The sequence below is a fragment of the Musca autumnalis genome, unplaced genomic scaffold (genome assembly GCF_047663935.1).
Source record: "Musca autumnalis isolate F117 unplaced genomic scaffold, ASM4766393v1 scaffold_2, whole genome shotgun sequence".
NCBI lineage: Eukaryota > Metazoa > Arthropoda > Insecta > Diptera > Muscidae > Musca > Musca autumnalis.
The window spans coordinates 252,838,127-252,853,212 of NW_027411755.1; the positions used below are offsets into that span (position 1 = coordinate 252,838,127).

Here is a 15,086-nt window from a genome sequence, read left to right on the forward strand (position 1 = left end):
AGGCCTTATATAGGTTGTCTATCTTTTTCTATTTACAAATATGCAATTAAGTCCAGTAATTAATCGATGCATCGATATAAAACAAAAAACCTAATCAAGCCAAAACTAAAACCACTAACAATAATTAATTACTCAAAAAGGGGCATATCAAAAATCACTTCAAGGCAATTAAGATAAATTATAAAAGATTACATGGCGGCCAAAAGGACATCACATTAACATCAAACTGTAAAACTAACTCGCAGCCCTTTCATTAATAAAAATGTCATACGCGTGGTATACGCGCATCTTTCGCCACTTATTTACTTCGCACAATTATTACAAGTCAATGCAGCCGATTTTCTGCACCACCTTTATGTACGGTGTTACACCATTTCGCATTGTTAGCCTTCCAAATGGAACGAAAATCTTAAAAACGTCTTACTTCGGATATTTCAATCTAATGTTACATTTCGCGTTAATGGCCTTCTGTTATGCCTACACCATGTACCATCACGAATCGGTAGTTGGCTACTTGCTGAAATCGAATGTATCGCGTTATGGAAATTATGTCCACTTTTGTATCGGTGTTTTGGGTGCAACCATACTTCCGATATCGGCTATTATACGTAAAAAATCGTTGGAAAAATCTTTTAATATTTTCTTGGAAGTCGATAGACATTTCAATCGGATAAGTGTCGAGGTGAATTATTCGCAAATTTTACGTTATGTTCTGTTTGTGTTGAGTATGGTGGCCTTGTTCGATTGCACCATAACCGTGATTTGCATTTACTGTTTGAATTCGATAAGTGTCTATCCATCGCCGTGTTTGATATTTATTGCCGTGGCTGAGGTGTTGGGTATATCGGTGACCATATCTCTTTTTTGTGCCATGGTTCGATCGGCCCAGAGGCGTATGAGGCTTTTGAATAAGGTAAGTACATTATTTTTTTTAAATTAATTCACGTTTAGGGAGCTCGAAGTCCAAGAAAAAAATTCTTTAATAAATCCACGTTCAGGGAGCTTGAAGTCCAACAAAAATATTCTTAAATAAATCCACGATTAGGGAGCTAGAAGTTCAAGAAAAATATTCTTTAATAAATCCACGTTTAGGGAGCTCAAAGTCCAAGAAAAATATTCTTTAATAAATCCACGTTTAGGGAGCTCAAAATCCAAGAAAAATATTCTTTAATAAATCCACGTTTAGGGAGCTCGAAGTCCAAGAAAAATATTCTTTAATAAATCCACGTTTAGAGACCTCAAAGTCCAAGAAAATTATTCTTTAATAAATCCACGTTTAGGGAGCTCAAAATCCAAGAAAATTATTCTTTAATAAGTCCACGTTTAGGGAGCTCGAAGTCCAAGAAAAATATTCTTTAATAAATCCACGTTTAGGGAGCTCAAAATCCAAGAAAAATATTCTTTAATAAATCCACGTTTAGGGAGCTCAAAATCCAAGAAAATTATTCTTTAATAAATCCACGTTTAGAGACCTCAAAGTCCAAGAAAATTATTCTTTAATAAATCCACGTTTAGGGAGCTCAAAATCCAAGAAAATTATTCTTTAATAAATCCACGTTTAGGGAGCTCGAAGTCCAAGAAAAATATTCTTTAATAAATTCACGTTTAGGGCTCTCGAAGTTAAAGAAAAATATTCTTTAATAAATCCACATTTAGGGAGCTCGAAGTCCAAGAAAAATATTCTTTAATAAATCCACATTTAGGGAGCTCGAAGTCCAAGAAAAATATTCTTTAATAAATCCACGTTTAGGGAGTCCATGAAAAAAATCCTTTAATAAATCCACGCCTAGAGACCTCCAAGTCCATGAAAAAATCCTTTAATAAATCCACGCCTAGAGACCTCCAAATCCATGAAAAAATCCTTTAATAAATCCACGCCTAGAGACCTCCAAATCCATGAAAAAATCCTTTAATAAATCCACGCCTAGAGACCTCCAAGTCCATGAAAAAATCCTTTAATAAATCCACGCCTAGAGACCTCCAAATCCATGAAAAAATCCTTTAATAAATCCACGCCTAGAGACCTCCAAGTCCATGAAAAAATCCTTTAATAAATCCACGCCTAGAGACCTCCAAGTCCATGAAAAAATCCTTTAATAAATTCAGGCCTCCCCTTGTTTCCCAAAAAACGATTTTCATGAGAGTTGTGCTGTTGGATATCCATTTTAGACATTTTCATTTCACCTTTTTCACTCTAATTAAGATTGTCTCATTCACAACCCTTCATCGATAGTCAATAATACCTGTGTGAAGGACCTTAGATAAGAAAGGATCATATTTCCAATAAATAAATAAATGAATAAAAAATACTGTCAATGATGACAGATAAACAAACATCACGGTGGAGTTGCGCAGTAAAACGTTTGACCAAGAGAATTTGTTATGACCGGAGGAAAAATACAATAACAAGGAATGTTTAGAAAACAAACAAGCCAATAGCTACATACGTTAACTGAAACAATGTCCAAAAATTGTGAGTGATGATATTTCGGCCACAAAAATCAAACATATTTTGTCGTAATCACACACACAGACGCACACCCAACCATAATGTAATCTTTTAATAGCAACCCAAGGAGACACGTGTTGCATTGAGACGTGGGGTGGTGAACATAGAAATTATTCAAATATTATGTTTATTTTGAAAATTGTAATTGTTTTCTTTTGCTTTGAATTGCCTTCAAATTGATACAACAAAATGTCACTACCCCGCAAAATGTTTCATATGAGTTGAAGTCGTTGATTCAAAAGTAAATTAGATTTTTAACTATATATTGCTTAGCATTTGCTAAAATCATGAGACATTATTCAAAAATCAAAACTCCTATGTTCCATTTGTGAATATTGAAAAATTGAACTCATTATAAGGATGTAATTTGGATGCAAATAATTTCTGGTTGGAAATCAAGTGTATTTCACTACTCATTTTGAAACGCTTCAAAGCAAGTTGTAAAATCAGTATTAAACATTGAACAAATTCCATTTATTTATGCTGGGTATGAAACTATAAATATAAGCACATACACACACACTAGCGGGTGTTGACACTTCGTTAAAAAGTGTCATGTTCACGATGATGACAATAACATAGTGATAACGATATGTGAACATGTTGTAGTGTTGCCGTTTATAACTTCCTTATCCTTCTAATATCATACATTAAGGGGTTGCCACTACTTATTACCGAAAAATTTCAAGTCGACCGCAGCAAAATTGGCTGGGTATAACCTTCAAAGTGAAGAACCCGTTGTTTTTTATACCCTCAGCATTTATGCTAACGAGGGTATATATACTTTCATACGGGCAAAATGTGCCTCATCGAAATAATGGCTTTAGACCCCAAGTATGTTTGGACGAAATGTGTTTCAGACAATTTGGAGTTGATTTAGCAATGTCCGTCCGCCTGTCTGTCTGTCTGGCTGGCTGGTGCGCACGATAACTCTCGAACGGATGAGCCGATTTGGTCCAAAATTTGGGTTCGTAATATTTTGTCCAAACTTAGTTTAAGTTCGAAGACGAGCTATATCGGTCCACTCCTTCCTGTACATCCCCCACAAAAGTTCGAAATTGTTCGGAAAATTTGTGCGCACGATAACTTTTGAAGGGAGTAACGGATTTGGTCCATACCTTGCATATCGTGAAATTCCTACCAGACTTAGATGAGGTTGTAATATGGACTCGATTGGTCCACTCCTTCGGGTACCTACCACACAAAATTTCGGAAAAGTTCAGTTTAGGACCTGCTCTCCAATCGCTTTGATTTTTGTTGTAGCAACTTTTATTTACTGTCCCTCATACGACGTTACACGTTTCATCAGGGGCAAGTCCATACTTCTTGAGAAAATAGCCTTAAAGTTGCAAAAAACCCCTATGACATTTATGTGTAGTGGTTGAAGCACAAGATAACTCTCGAACGGACCTTCCTACTCGGTCCAAAATGTGGCTTCGTAATATTTTGTGCAAACTTAGTTTAAGTTCGAAGATAAGCCATATCGGTCCACTCCTTCAGGTATCTCCCCCAAAAAGGTAAAAAATGTTAGGAAAATTGTGCGCACGATAACTCTGGATGGGAGTGACCGATTTGGTCCATACTTTACACATTCTAATATATTTACCAGATATAGATCAGGTTCGAATATGGACTGTATTTGTTTTGTTCACTCCCACACAAAATTTTGGATAAATTCACTTTAGGACCGTAAAAGTCTTTTCAGGGGCAAGTCCATACTTCTTGAGAAAACAGCCCAAAAGTAGTAAAAAAAACCCCAATGGCACCATATCGAGCCCTTCCCGCGAAAAAGGTGTAAGCGACAAAAAGCTAATTTTACAGGAGACTGTTTTCATTGAATAACTTTTGATCTAACCAACATTTTTTATTAAATTTTGGTATAGTTCCGTTACTAAATCCTTTTTACTAAAAAAAACAAGTAAAAAAAGTATCAGTCGGCTTTGCCGACAGAGATATACCCTCAGCCTGTGTGTATGGAAACAATTTTTTCCCAAAAATATGTGTGTATTTAGGGGGTTTAAAAATTTTGGGCGTTTGAACCGACAAAAATGTTGATTAGGATTAAAAATCAAAAGTTATGCGAAGGAGATACCAAGAGGAATGGCAGCACAACATATGGTGCCATTGGGGGTTTTTACACTCTTCGGGCTGTTTGATCAAGAAGTATGGACTTGCCCCTAAAAAACCTTTTACCATCGTAATTGAGGCAGCGAATGCAAGTTGCTTCAAGAAAAATCAAATTGATTCGATATGAGGTCTTAAAGTGAACTTATCCGAAATTTTGTGTGGGAGGTACCGGATGGAGTGGACAAATATAGTCCATATTTGAACCTGATCCATATCTGGTAGATATATTAGGATGTGTAAAGTATAGACCAATTCGGCCACTCCCTCCAATAGTTACCGTACGAACAATTTTTCCGAACATTTTTGAACTTTTGTGGGGGAGGTACCTGAAGGAGTGGACCATATGGCTTATCTTCAAACTTAAACTATGTTTGGACAAAATATTACTAAGGCCATATTTTGGACCGAATCGGCAGATCCGTTCGAGAGTTATCTTGAGCTCCAACCCCTCACACGGTGTCATAGGGGTTTTTTGCAACTTTCATGCTATTTTCTCAGGAAGTATGGACTTTCCCCTGATGGTACTTGTACCGTCGTATGCAGGGCAGTGAATACAAGTTTCTAAAACAAAAATCAAAGCGATTCGAGAGATGGCCCTAAACTGATCTTTTCCGAAAATTTGTGTGGGAGGTACCCGAAGGAGTGGACCTATTGAGACCATATTGGAACCTCATATTACCCTTGTAGAAAGTTTACGCTATACAAAGTATGGACCAAATCGGTCACTCCCTTCAAGAGTTATCGTGCGCACAAACTTTCCGAACATTTTCGAACTTTTGTGGGGGAGGTACCGGAAGGAGTGGACCGATATAGCCCATCTTCGAACTTAAACTAAGTTTGGGCAAAATATTATGAAACCCAATTTGAACCGAATCAGTTCATCCGTTCGAGAGTTATCGTGCGCTCCAGCCAGCAGGACAGACAGACAGACAGACGGACGGACATGGCTAGATCGACTCCAAATTGTCTGAAACACATTTCGTCCAAACATACTTGGGGTCTAAAACCATTATTTCGATGAGGCACATTTTCATCGTATCAAAGTGTATATACCCTCCATAGCCTAAAGGCTGAGGGTATAATAAATCATTTGTGGAATATCTTCAATATATCGGTAATTTGTGTCGCTTACATCCTTTTCGCTGTCACGCAATCAGATAATTACATTAAAAAGTGGCGGTTACATTAAACAAATTTTGTTTGAAAAAAATTATTTTTAGTGTAATTCACATCTAAAATTTAAAAACGTTTATAGCAAGTATAAGATTAAAGCGTATTTCTTGTAATATAGTCGAATAACTACATGGTATGTTAATGTGGAATTTTGATGTAAGCGACACTTCGCTGTCACCTAGAAATGTAAAAAAAACAAGTAAAAAAGTGTCAGTCGGCTTTGCCGACAGATATACAGTGCTGGACATAACAATGGAAACTTTTTTTAAAAAAATAATTTTTATGTTTTAGCAGGTTTTTTTTTTCGTGGAGTACAAAGTACCAACATTTTCATTAATTATATTGTATTTCAGTGTAAAATGTATGCAAATTAAGAAAGTGATGTAAAATAAATGGCAATCTTATATATAAAAACCCGATTTTAATGTTTGTTTATTAAAACGGCGTTGGCAAATCAATGGAAACTTTTTGTTATTTGCGCAAGTACTGATATTTAACGGCTTATTTTCGTCCCATTTGTTGTTGTATTTTTGATACAGATTAGAAAGAGGATCGCTTGTTTACATTATCTTTCTTTGTGACATAGAAAAATAGACCAAAACATAACTAAAATTGAATATGCACAGTTATACAAAAATAACCACGTTTCGCGTGTTCGCTTAAGCAAAATAATGGCAAGAGTTAAATTTTGTGAAGAAATAAAAACAAGAATTATTAATGATTTTAAAGCTGATCTAAAACAGAAAGATATTTGTGAAAAATGTTCTATGAATAAGTCAGTAATTTCAAAAATAATAAAAAAGTTTCGCGAGAAAGGAACGATCGCCTGTGTACATTTGGGTGGTAGACCTCGTAAAACAACTCCAAGGGAGGACAATTTAATTGTTAGAGAGTTTAAGAAACATCCTAAAATACTTCCTAGAGAAGTTATCAACAATCTTAAACTGCAAATAAGCTATCGAACTGTTCAACGGCGTGCCGATGAAGCTGGTCTTAAGTGTTATCGCCCAGCGAAGAAGCCGTTGATATCGGAAAAAATCGCAAAGCACGCATTCTTTTCGCTAATACCCACATAAATTGGTCTCTGCAGAAATGGAATACCGTCCTTTTTTCTGACGAATCAAAATTTAATCTGAGAGGTTCCGACGGAAGAGGTTTTGTGAGGCGGCCTATAGGGAAAAGGCTTGATCCCAAGTACACCAACAAAACAGTCAAGTTTGGAGGTGGCAATATAATGGTGTGGGGATGCTTCTCAGGTTTCGGAATGGGTCCAGTCCATGTTGTACGAGACACTCTGAATGGAATTGGGTATAAACATATCCTCAACGATATTATGCTGCCGTTTGCCGAAGAAAACATGCCCTTAATCTGGAGGTTCCAGCACGATAATGACCCCAAACACACATCCAGGGTAGTCAAGGAATGGCTAGAAGCTAATAATATTAATGTTTTGAATTGGCCTGCCCAATCCCCAGATTTAAATCCAATAGAGAATCTGTGGGAAATAGTGGATCGGAAAATTAGGAACAAAAGTTATACCACCAAGCCCGATCTCATCCAGGCAGTCAATTCCGCGTGGGAAAGCATACCAATGGAAATTACTCATAATTTAATCAACTCCATGCCAGCACGATGCAAAGCTGTACTAAAAAATAATGGATACCCTACAAAATATTAAGAAAACCGCACCTGAGAATATAATTTTTATAAGTTTCCATTGTTTTGCCAAAGCCTCTTAAATGAATTCCGAGATCTTTTTATTTTATCTTTCAAACTTATTGGATTTACGAGAAAATTTCTATTTATTTTATTAAAGAAATGATCAATATATTTAATTAAAATGATTTTGCATGTTTCATTTATAAAAATGGGCACAATGGGTAGTGAAAATAAGGAAAACATAAATTTCAGCAAAAGTTTCCATTGATATGTCCAGCACTGTATACCCTCAGCCAATGTAAAGCGAAATTTTTACCTCCAGACAGATCGAATGTACTTGCCGACAAAAATGTGGATTAGGAATTAACTGCACTAAGATACAAATGTTGAACTTTTGTAGGGCAGGTACCCTTAGGGAGGACCGATATGGGCCATTTTAGAAGTTAAACTAAATTTTGATAAAATATTAGGAGATCTAAAGTTTGGACCAAATTGGTTGCCCATTCAAGCGATATCGTCCTAGCATTTTAGTGACATTTTTTAAATATTGGAAAGAAGTACCGAAAGTTGTTGACCGGTATTGCCCATGAAACTAAGTTTGGATATAATATGACGAAGAAGAAATGTTGGACCAAATCGGTTGAACACTTCGAGAGTTATAGTGGGGGTTTTTTACACCTTTTAGGCTGTTTTCCCAAGAAATATGGACTTGCCCCTGAAAAAACTTTTACCGTCGTAATGGAGGTAGCGAATGCAAATCGCTTCAACAGAAATCAAAGTGGTTCGAGCGTAGGTCTTAAAGTGAACTTATCCGAAATTTTGTGTGAGATGTACCAGAAGGAGTAGACAAATATAGTCCATATTCGAACCTGATCTGTATCTGGTAGATATATTAGGATGTGCAAAGTATAGATTACATCGGTCACTCCCTTCAAGAGTTATCGTGCGCAAAATTTTTCCGAACGTTTTTGAAGTTTTGTGGGGGAGGTACCTGAAGGAGTGAACCGATATAGCCCATCTTCGAATTTAAACTATGTTTTGATAAAATATTACGAAGTCCAAATTTTGGACCGCATCGACAGATCCGTTCGAGAGTTATCTTGCGCTCCAACCACTACAGAAGGTGTCATAGGGGCTTTTTGCAAATTTCTGGCCATTTTCTGAGGAAGTATGGACTTGCCCCTGAGGAAACTTGTACCTTCGTATAGGGGACAGTGAATACAAGATGTTACAACAAAAACCAAGGCGATTCGTGAGCAGGTCCTAAACTGAACTTTTCCGAAATTTTGTGTGGGAGGTACTCGAAGGAGTTTACCGATTGAGTCCATATTGGAACCTCATCTAAGTCTGGTAGAAATTTCGTAATGTGCAAAAAAATGACCAAATCGGTCACTTCCTTCAGGAGTTATCGTGCGCACAAATTTTCCGAACATTTTCGAACTTTTGTGGGGGAGGTACCGGAAGGAGTGGACCGATATAATCCATCTTTGAACTTGAACTAAGTTTGGACAAAATATTACGAAAGCCAAATTTTGGACCGAATCGGCAGATCCGTTCGAGAGTTATCTTGCGCTCCAACCACAACACATGGTGTCATAGGGTTTTTTGTAACTTTCAGGCTATTTCCTCAGGAAGTATGGACTTGCCCCTAATGAAACTTACAGCGTCGTATAGAGGACAGCGAATACAACGTGCGTAAACAAAAATCAAAGCGATTCGAGACCAGGTCCTAAACTGAGCTTTTCCGAAATTTTGTATGGGAGGTACCTGAAGGAGTGGACCGATTGAGTCCATATTGAAACCTCATCTAAGTTTGGTAAAAATTACACGATGTGCAAAGTATGGACCAAATCGGTTATTCCCTACAAAAGTTATCGTGCGCACAAGTTTTGGGACAATTTTTGAACATTTGTGGGGAAGGTACCTGAAGGAGTGGACCTATATGGCCCATCTTCGAACTTAAATCGAATCTGGACAAAATAATTCGATACCCAAAATTTGAACCGAATCGATTGATCCGTTCGAGAGTTATCGTGCGCACCAGCCAGCCAGACAGACGGACAGACAGACAGACAGACAGACAGACGGACGGACATTGCTAGATCTACGCAAAATTGTCTGAAACGGATATCGTACAAACATACTTGGGGTCTAAAACCATTATTTCGATGAGGCACATTTTTGGTCGTATCAAAGTGTAAATACCCTCTTTAGCCTAAAGGCTGAGGGTATAATAAAAATGGCGCTTACATCAAAATAGTTTTTGCTCTAATTTCGTAACGGTACATGGCAGAGTTATACAAATTTGGGAGATGACGTATTGGAATATTCTTTATCGATTTCCGTAAAAAAAGAAAATCGAAAAAAATTCGCTTACATCTTCTTCGCGGGAAGGGCTCGATATGTAGTGGCTGTAGAGCTCGAACCGAATACTGCGTTCCTCCATACTTTGGTTATCTTAATATTTAATCGAATATTAGATGAAATTCGAAGGTAGTGCTTATAGGTCCACTACTTCCGCTACCTCTCCCACAAAAGTTCGAAAATAGTCGCTAAAATGATAAGCGCAATATCTCACAAAAGTAGCAACAGATTTGGTCTAAATTTTCGATCTCGAAATATTTTGTCCAAGCTTAGTTTATGTTCAAATTTGGGCCCTATCGGTCCTATCCTTGGGGTACCACCCATACATATGTTCAACATATTTGTGTAGTTAAGGGTCTGTTCGAGGATTCTTTGGACATTTTTACCGAAGGTTTTCCTAGTGGCCCAATATTATGCTTTTCGTAGGCTAGTATGGTACTAAAACCCTATATATCGATTTTTGAGTTTTAATCAAATCTATATTTCTGTCCTTTCATACGCCCATATTTTTTTGGAAAAAAAGTATTTCAATCCACACAGGCTAAGGGTATATCTCTATCGGCAAAACCGACTGATACTTTTTTACTTGTTTTATTAGGGAAAACTAACACTGTACAACACTGGAAATGCAAACAACTTCTAATGGGCATTTGTTCACACAGACTGTTTATTCTCATGTTGGGGATTTCAATGAATTATTGAAATATTTACCAAATTGATATGGAAAAATTTTCTAAAAACAAGGCGATAGAGTCATTTTACAACAATATAATGTTCTGAAGAGTTGTGTATTACATTCCAGAGAATATTTTCCTAAAAGGTAACATTAAGAAAAATTTAACATTTTGGGAAATACGCTGTGAAATATACACAAATTATAGAATTGTTAGATATACAGTCGAAATCGCTTATAACGTCGGTCAAGGGACCGGCCAAAATCGGACGCTATAAGCGATAGTCGTTATAAACGATACATATTTATAAAAGAGGTAACATTGTATTATGTATAGTAACTTTTGGGTATAAATACGTTGTTTTAATAAGTAAATAAATAAAATCAAAAAAAAAAAATAAGTACAAATGATTAAAAATAAAATAATAAAAAATAACGATATTAAATTCTTCTTCAGCAGATATATCATCTTAAAATAGGATATGGATCTATTTCTAATAGTCTGTTATTATAGTTTGTGATTTTGATTTCCGACACGAGTTTTAAATTTAACTCAGATTTTGAAAGGGTTTCCAAAACACATTTTTGTTTGTAACATCTTCTGAGTAAATAATTTTTTGAAGAGTTTCTACAGCTAGGCACGCCTCTGACATTGCAATTTCTTCGTTAGGCATGCCTCTATCTAAAACTTCCAACATTATGTCGTCGTCATTATATATGGCAGATGTGAACTTTGTCATCGATGGCAACTAATTAATCAATATCTTCTACGTGTTGGGAAAGATTTGAATGAAGATAAATGTCTTCAGAATCGTTCAAAGGTCCGTTAACAATTCCGCTTGATGAAAGCAATTACCAATGACAGAAGACATTACCTTTTTCCATGATTCATTTGGCAATAACACGGCATCCAATTAATTTCGTACTTTGATCCTTTTCTATTCTTGCCAGGATAGTGGATATTGGGCGATCCGGCAATGCTATTTTAATGATTTTATTCCACCTTGGTTCATGGGTTGTAAAACAGATGTGACATTGGGTGGCAAAAATTCAAGCTTGACCGCCACCTTCGAACATGTTGTGCATAAGTTTGGTATTTTGTTGTTGTTTAAAAAAAATATACATACAACAAATTATTGAGAGAAAATTTCCTTCTTCGTATGATTATAACCGATAGCAAAATTCAAATATATCACAAAAAACAGACGTTATAAGAGATGACGTTATAAGCGATATTTATTTGTGTGGAATATAAAGGGCAGAAATTTGGGACTTTTGGATTCCGTCGCTATAAGCGATATGACGTTATAAACGACGACGTTATAAGCGATTTCGACTGTATTATAAAATTTAAGGCAATACATGCAGTATTTCGAGTTCACTATTCCTCCAAATATGTTCTTCTTGCTCTTATCTACAAAGATGTCAAAACAAGATTCGTATTGGTTTCAGAGATACAGCCCCGATTTGTTTTAAAAATTCGATCTTTAACCATGTTTAGATGAGGCCATAAAAACCGAACCCGATCTGAGAAAACAAAACCCAAATATGGTTTTTGCCTATTGGTCCTCTACTTTCATAAAATTCTGGACAGAAGTTGTTTGCACGCGATTGGCTCAAAAATGTTGCACAGTGTAATATTACCTTAAATATGTATGAAAAATGTTCTAAAATTAATCGCCGTTGTAGTCTGTGGGTGGTCTTTGTTACAACGTTATAACATCCATTCTCTCGATAATTTACCGAATGTATATTTTGAGATAAAAAATATCTTTCAACTATCCTGTTCCTGGAGTTTTAGCCTGGTTTCCTCGATACCTATAATATAATTGTTCCACAAACATCCCATGAGGGACAAGGGAGACTTCTCGCATATCAATGAGTGCACCCCGATTCAAATTAGCTCAATGATATGGGACCTACTGTTTATCGCTGAGTCCGAATGGCGTGTCTTAAGACACCACTGGTACAGAAGTTTTACATGACTGAAATACTCAGGAAATGTCGCCAACATTACTGAGGAGTATTTTGTCATCGTTGAAAATTTGATGTTGTTTGGTCTGGGAATCGAACCGCAGACCTTCTGAGTGCAAGGCGGATGTGCATTAGGGTTATGACTTTTTTACAGCATCGTATCCCTGTATCATATTTAATGAGCTCTTATACCATGAACGAAGACTTAATACCAAATTTCAGCCATTTCCGAGGGATATTTAGGCCCCAACCTTCAAAATACCGAAAATCGGGAGGTAGCTTTGTATGGGGGCTATAAGAAGACGTAGACCTATACCGACAAATTTCAGATTGATTGTTTTATACCCTCAAGGAATACTTTGTACCAAATTTCAGCCATTTCGGAGGGATATTGAGGTCACAACCATAAAAATACCGGAAATCGGGAGATTCCGTTATTTGGGGGCTATAAGAAGACGTGGACCTATACCGACAAATTTCATATGGATTGTTTTATACGCTCAAGGAAGACTTCGTACCCAATTTCAGCCATTTCGGAGGGATATTGAGGCCACAATCATACAAATACCGGAAATCGGGAGGTACCATTGATTGGGGACTGTATGAAGACGTAAACCTATACCGAAAAATTTCAGATGGATTGTTTTATACCCTCAAGGAAGACTTCGTACCAAATTTCAGCCATTTCGGAGGGATATTGAGGCCACAACCATAAACATATCGGAAATCGGGAGATTCCCTTGTATGGGGGCTATAAGAAGACGTAGACCTATAACGACAAATTTCAGTTGGATTATTTTATATCCCCCAAGGAAGACTTAATACCAAATTTCAGCCATTTTGGATTGATATTGAGGCCTCAACCTTAAAAATACCGAAAATCGGAGGGTACCGTTCTATGGGGTCCATATAAAGACGTGGACCTATAGCGACAAATTTCAGTCGGATTGTTTTATACCCCCAAGGAAGACTTAATGCCAAATTTTATCAATTTCGGAGTGAAATTGAGGCCACAACCTTCAAAATACCGAAATCGGGAGGTACCGTTGTTTGCGGGCTATATGAAGACGTGGACCTATACCGACAATTTTCAGATGGATTGTTTTATAACCTCAAGGAAGACTTCGTAACAAATGTCAGCCATTTCGGAGGGATATTGAGACCACAACCATAAACATATCGGAAATCAGGAGGTACCGTTCTATGTGGGCTATATGAAGACGTGAACTTATAGCGACAAATTTCAGTTGGATTGTTTTATACCCCCAAGGAAGACTTAATACCAAATTTCAGCCATTTCGGAGGGATATTGAGGCCACAATCATCAAAATACCGAAAATCGGGGGTAATGTTATATGGGGGCCATATGAAGACGTGAACAACAGTTGGATTGTTTTATACCCCCAAGGAAAACTTAATACCAAATTTCAGCCATTTCGGAGGGATATTGAGGCCACAATCATCAAAATATCGGAAATCGGGAGGTACCGTTCCATGTGGGCTATATGAAGACGTGAATCTATACCGACAAATTTCAGATGGATTGTTTTATACCCTCAAGGAAGACTTAATACCAAATTTCAGTCATTTCGGATAGATATTGAGGCTTCAACCTTCAAAATACCGAAAATCGGGGGTACCGTTCTATGGGGGCCATATGAAGACGTGGACCTATAGCGTCAAAATTCACTTGGATTGTTTAATATCCCCAAGGAAGACTTCGTACCAAATTTCAGCCATTTCGGAGGGATATTGAGGCCACAACCATACAAATATCGGAAATCGGGAGGTACCGTTGTTTGGGGGCTATATGAAGACGTGGACCTATACCGACAAATTTCAGATGGATTGTTTTATACCCTGAAGGAAGACTTATTACCAAATTTCAGCCATTTCGGGGGGATATTGAGGCCACAATATCGGAAATCGGGAGGTACCGTTCTATGTGGGCTATATGAAGACGTGCACTTATAGCGACAAATTTCAGTTGGGTTGTTTTATACCCCCAAAGAAGACTTAATACCAAATTTCAGCCATTTAGGAGGGATATTGAGCCCACAATCATCAAAATACCGAAATTTGGGGGTACCGTTATATGGGGGCTATATGAAGACGTGGACAACAGTTGGATTGTTTTATACCCCCAAGGAAGACTTAATACCAAATTTCAGACATTTCGGAGGGGTTGTGAGACCACAACCATCAAACAACCGGAAATCGGGAGATACCGTCGTATGAAGGCTATATGAAGACGTGGACCTATACCGACAAATTTCAGGTCGAAAGTTTTATACCCTCAAGAAAGACTAAATACCAAATTTCGTTCATTTCGGTGGGATATTAAGGGCACAACCTTCAACATACCGATAATCGGGAGGTACCGTACTATGAGGGTTATATGAAGATGTGGACCTGTACCCACAAATGCCAGGTGGAAGGTTGTATACCCCCAACGAAGACATAATTCCAAATTTCAGACATTTCGGAGGGGTAGTGAGACCACAACCATCAAACAACCGGAAATCGGGAGATACCGTCGTATGGGGGCTATATGAAGACGTGGACCTATACCGACAAATTTCAGGTCGAAAGTTTTATACCCTCAAG

General features: G+C 37.2%; 1 protein-coding gene across 1 annotated transcript in view; it reads right to left on the bottom strand.

Moving 5' to 3' along the window:
• LOC141395489 (uncharacterized) overlaps positions 1-15,086 on the bottom strand; it is a 153,275-nt gene that overhangs the window by 103,368 nt on the left and 34,821 nt on the right. The gene's annotated exons all lie outside the window — the stretch shown is intronic.